This window comes from Triturus cristatus, chromosome 6 (genome assembly GCF_964204655.1).
Source record: "Triturus cristatus chromosome 6, aTriCri1.1, whole genome shotgun sequence".
Taxonomy (NCBI): Eukaryota; Metazoa; Chordata; class Amphibia; order Caudata; family Salamandridae; genus Triturus; species Triturus cristatus.
In genome coordinates, this window is record NC_140589.1 from 1,901,047,771 (window position 1) to 1,901,053,671 (window position 5,901).

The window sequence follows — 5,901 nt, forward strand, 5'->3', positions numbered from 1 at the left end:
GCATTGTGAGGAAGCAGATGGTGGAGATCATGTTGATTTGCTTCTTCATGGAGAGCTTGTTGTCCAGGACAATGCTGGAGTCACGGGCATGGTCGGTAAGGGAAGAATCCAGATTCTGCTGACCACCATGCGTTGCTTCAAGATGAGGACTTCTGTCTTGCCTGTGTTCAGTTTTAGGCAGTTGTGCTTCATCCAGTCAGTGATGTTGGCCGTGCACCTATGTAAGTTGTCTTTGGAAATAGTGAGGTGGGTCTAGTCAGTGTAGAAGATGACCTTCTGCCTGTGCGATCTGACAATGTTGGCTAGGGGTGTCATGTAATGTAGAAGGGGGGGGGGCTAGCTGAGGATCCTTGTGGGGTGCCGCAGATGATGTCCTTGGGTTCAGGAGTAGGGCAGTGTCTGATTGTCTGAGTTTTTCTGGTGAGCTAGGAGGCGATCAATTTGAGGGCATTTCCTTGGATTCCGATGTGGTGGAGCTTGTCAATCAGGATCTGGTGGGAGACCATGTTGAAGGCAGCTAAGAGGTCAAGGAAGAAGAGGCTGCAGTCTGATTGAGGTCCAGGAGGGCTCTGATGTCATCTGTGGCTGCTATCAGAGCAGTCTCTGTGCTTTGATTGGCTCGGAAGCCGAACTGGGAGGACTCCCGGAGGTGTCTGGTCAGCTTCCTCTTGATCGACCTCTCGAAGACTTTGGCCGAGAACGAGAGCAGGGGTATCGGAGTTCTTCAGCTGCTCTAGGTCTGCTGAAGGTTTTTTTTAGGAGGGTTTTGTTTTTTAGGAGGGGTTTCACTTCTGCGTGTTACCACTCATCCGGAAAGGAGGCCATGGCGATGGATCTTTTCAGTGGTTTTGTGAGCTCTAAGCTGATCGCCTTGCTCCTCAGGTTAAAGATAAGGTGGGGGCATGGATGAGTGGATACTCCAGAGTGGATCGACTTCATTATAGTGGTGGTGTCTTGTGCGATGAGGAGGTCCCAGGAAGCAGCTGAGGTCCGAGTTAGTGTCAGTGGGTGTGAGGAGGTCGAGGCGTCACTGGCAGAGAGCTGAGTTTCAAAATCGCTATAGATGAAGGCGATCTTCTAATGAAAGTAGTCAGCAACCATTTCGCACTGATCCTAGAAGGGAGTTATGTTATTCTCGGTGGACACAGGGTTGCTGAATTCCCTAACAATGGTGAAGAGCTCATTGCTGTGGTTTGAGCTGATCTCTATGCAGCATGTGAGGGCACTCTTCTTCGCTTTATTGAGGAGGTGGTAGTGGTTGATCGATGTCCTGAAGGTGGTTTAGTGCACTGGATCATTACTGGTACTCCATCTTCTTTCTAGCCAACAACAGTCCAATTGAGAGGTCTGAAGTTCCGGGGTAAACAAGTTGACACACTTTGCGGATTCTCTGATCTTGTTCGGCTCGGCGGGGGTCACGTAGTCGGTCATCCAGTCTGTGAAGTTCTTGATGGCCTGTTTAAGGTCTGGAGCTGTGTCCGGTCAGTTGGCATGGAGAATGTTGTTCCAGTTCTCGTCTGAGACAGTTTCCAAGTTGCGCTGAGGTGTGCTGGGTGGTTTGGGTTCTGTAGCGCTGTGCCCTGTGATGGTGAAGTGGACAATGGAGTGGTCGGTCCAGGGGAGTTCTGTGACATAGTGGTACTTGATTGTTTTGCTAATGGAGTCAAGTCTGTGCCCGATGATGTGTGTTGGGTCGATGATGAGTTAGATGAGGCTGATATTGCTCATGCTTTCTATTAGGTCGTCAGTGCTGGCATCGCTAAGGTCTTCCATGTGGAAGTTGAGATCTGCTAAGAATATATAGTGTTCGGAGGCAATGGCGAGTTGGGTGATGAAGCAAGGGATGACTTTGCAAAACTCGGGGTGAGTTCTGGAAAATGTGACAAAGTGTTCTTAAAGAAGTAACCGTATGAGTGTAAAAAAGTGAGAAGGCATTTATTAGAAGGGCACCGCACAGCATGTACCATAGGAAAGCCCACCCTGGGGAGGAACCATATAAAGGGCCAAGGGTATGCCCAGACGTGTGTCCTGGGCTCACTGTGCACTGGATTCAAGCTGACTGATGAGGGGTAATACCCCGAAACTGGTCCCAGGATGCTTGTTTCTGGTCCATGGAGGACCTGGCTTTGCAGGTCGAGCTGGACTGTTCCCATGAGGAGCAGGGCCAATGATTTGCATATTGCTAGGTCTTAACTGGCGTGGCATGGAGAGCAAAAGAACAATGGATTTAAACCAGATCTCTTGACTGGGGGTGAATGTTTCATTTATTCAGAATTCCGTCTATCATTTGTGTGTTTTTTGGTTACGTATATAAGCACAATACCAATTTTAAACCCGCAACAAAATGCAACAGACATTGTATCAATTTTATCAACTCTATGCCCGCATACTTAGATTGAGGTGGTCTGCAATGTCCCTGCTGGTTGTGGTGATGGGATAACACATCCAGTGATGTGTCCTGTTTACAAAGCTGACTCATGGTCACTAAGCAACATGACCAAGCCCTTTCCTGTTGCAGAGTCTACCATGATAAATTGTCATGACAAAGGCAATAGCTCTATACCTCATTCCTCTCCGACTGGGCTCCCACCAAGTAACAATGGTAAAAAACATAATACTACTGAACTGTATGGGCCCATTTGGTGACTGAGGAGCTGCAGCGGGAAGAATACGAAGATAAATCCACAGTCCTTGAATGGACAGAAGGAGCAATTGATTGGTCAGTGTATCACCATCCTGAAGACATTGATACTTGGATAGAGGCTATAAAAGGACTGGAAGCTTCGCTTCAGTTGTTTATGAAAAGCTAATTGTTAATTCCACGTTGATCAAGGCTTTAATCAAGCAGGATTTATAAAGGGTGGCTAATCACCCAATAGGGTATCCAGGCGCTTGCAGGTCCAGTAGGCTTATTCAAACGGCCAGGTCTTGAGGGCCATTCAGAATTCCGGAAGTGAGGTGATGGTCCGGAGGTACGTGGGGAGGCTGTTCCAGGTCTTTGCTGCAATGTGTGAGAAGGAGGGTCCTCCACTTCTGCTTGGGTAGATGCGGGGAGTATGGGTAAGTGAAAGGGAGGCGGAGTGTTGTCTTGTCAACAGTTGGTGAAAGTTCAGGCAGTGGTTAATGTATATGGGTCCTTGGTTGTGTAGAGCCTTGTGTGCATGGGTCAGTAGCTGAATTGTCATCTCTTCTGTACAGGGAGCCTGTGGAGTTGCCTGAGGAGGGGTGTGATGTGGGTTTGTCAGGGAAGGCAGAGGATGAGTCTGGCTGTGGCATTAGGTATGGTTTAAAGTCTCTGTAGGAGGTGTGCGTCAGTTCCTACATAGAGGGTGTTGCCATAGTCCAGTCAGCTGGTGATAAGGGCCTGTGTCACGGTGCACCTCATGTGGCGGGGTAGCCACTTGAACATTTTCTGTATATGCGCAGAGTGTGGAAGCAGGCAGAGGAGATGGCGTTGATCTTTCATTAGATGGTGAGCATGTTGTTGATGATGATTCCTAGGTTTCTAGCATGGTCAGGAGTGGGTGCGGGTCCTAGGTCTGATGGCCACCAGGAGTCATTTCATGTGTTGCTGCTGTTGCCAAAGATCAGTACTTTCGTCTTATCTGTGTTTAGCTGCAGGCAATTTTTCTTCATCCAGTCGGCAATTTTTGCCATACATATGTGGAAGTTGGTCCTGGTGGTGGTAGGGACATCGGTGAGTGAGAGGATGAGTTGGGTGTCGTCTGCGTAGGAAATTCTGTTGAGACTATGGGATCTGACGATGTTGACCAACGGGGTCATATATGTGTTGAAGTTTGGGGCTAAAGAATTTGCCCTGGGGGACACCGCAGGTGATCTCCTTGGGTCCAGAGGTGAAAGGTGGATCCTCTGGATTCTTCCGGTGAGGAAGGAGGCGTTCCAACTGAGCGGGTCTCCATGGATGCCGATGTGGTGGCATCTTTTGATCAGTGTGTGGTGGGATATGGTGTCAAGGGCTGCTGAGCAGTCAAGGAGGATTAAAGCTGCTGTTTCTCCTTGGTCAAGGAGGGTTTGGATGTCATCTGTGGCTGTGATCCGCATGGTTTTGTAGCTGTGGAAGCCGGATTTGGAGGCGTCAAGTAGCTAGTTCTGCTCCGGGTGAGTCATGAGTTGATTGTTGATGATATTTTCCAGTACCTTCGCTCCCGATGGGAGCAGGGAGATTGGCCTGTAGTTTTTGAGTTCACTGGGGTATGCGGAGGGTTTTCTGAGGCTTGCTCTTTAAAAGTTGTAGAAAAGGTCTCCCCGCCCACAATTCACCAGCTACTAATCCTTGAATACCCACCCACAGTGTCAAGACAAGTTATATCTCTCATTGATATGCAAGAAGGACAGTATTCTAACACTACTGTTATATCTAACACAACGGAGCATCACTTGAGTCTGTGCATCAATGTGATTGATGCCAGTCTAGCCCCCTGGGGCTAGACTGTAAAGCTCTGCTAAGGTTACTATTACAATGTGGGTAAGGGTTAGTTGGGAGGGTCGTTTGGGCTACTATTACGAGAAGACAGGTGACACAGGGTTTTGATGGTACAAACACTCCTGATCAAATAGTTCTGATTTGACCGAAAAGATTAGAAGAAAGGTGGGGTCAAAATTGCAGACACAACACACGACTGGGGCAAGCTCTGGATGTAAGGCTAGGCTGCTCTTCTGTAATGTGAGAGGGGTGAATGACCACCGCAAGGTCCGACTGGTGACTGCATACCTCATTAGGCCTCAGGTGTGTTTTTCATTATTTCCGGGGATGCATGCTGGTTTTGTGGGAGATGATAATTTCTCCAAAATCTGGAGCTCGTACCTCCCATTTCTTTTCCTCAGTTGCTATGGCTATATTGATTAAACAAGGCTAATGTTTCCGGCCTGTGGACATGTTCTGTGAGGAAGAGTACCGGTGTGTGGTTGTACAGGGGTTGTTTGGTTCGGTACACATTACATTGATCAGTACATATGGCCAAACTTCGACCCTGCTTTTTTTATTTTTCCCACTAAAGTTAGAAACAGGCTCGTGGAAGCCCCCCCTCGCTTTGTGATATATGTAAAATACTTTAATGCTGCACGCTGATTTGGCTACCACCGACAACAGGTCCTGCTGACACACTAAAGCGCAGGAAGATCTATGGGATATTATGCGCCAGTACAAACTGCTAGACTTGTACCATGTTGAATGCCCCAAATCCAGACTGTATACATTCCATTCTGTAGTACATGGAATATCTTCCAGGATCGATTACTGGTTAGGATCTAGAGATGCGATGGGCTGGGGTGAAACTATAACACATTTACCTAGGACTCTGTCCGATTATTCTCCAGTTCTGATGGCTTTGACCATTGCCAGCTATCTGGGGATACATAGAATGTAGCAGCTGCGACCATCTGAGCTGTCAGACCCAGTCGTTAAACAGAAGCCCACAAAGTGATTTTACCCTACTACATGTTGAACCAGGGCTCTGTTACCTCTGTGGCTACGCTGTGGGAAGCATTTAAAGAGTGATTAGGGGTTAATACATATCTAAAAGTCACAGGATATTAATATTACTGAGAGATACAATGTCACATCCAGAGCAAGAGACATCATTGCTAGAGTGAGAATGTGGGAGCTCTGAACCCACTGTTTTGCTTTTAATCCCCCGTGCCCTTAACTGTTGCACATGAAGTCTTGTCATTGAGTCAGCTTTCTGCTCTCCTGGAGTGACGTGTTAACGACTCCCAGGAAAGGATACAATAGGGGCCTTCACTGGAAGTAGGTGTTCTCCCTCCTGTAGGAAGTCGCACGTGTGTTGGCCCAAAAGGCGAGCTTCAAAGCAGAAACCACCTTTGAAGGCCAAATGGGAACCACTTGGGAGAGAGGCTACTGTATTGTCTGGATAGACAGGA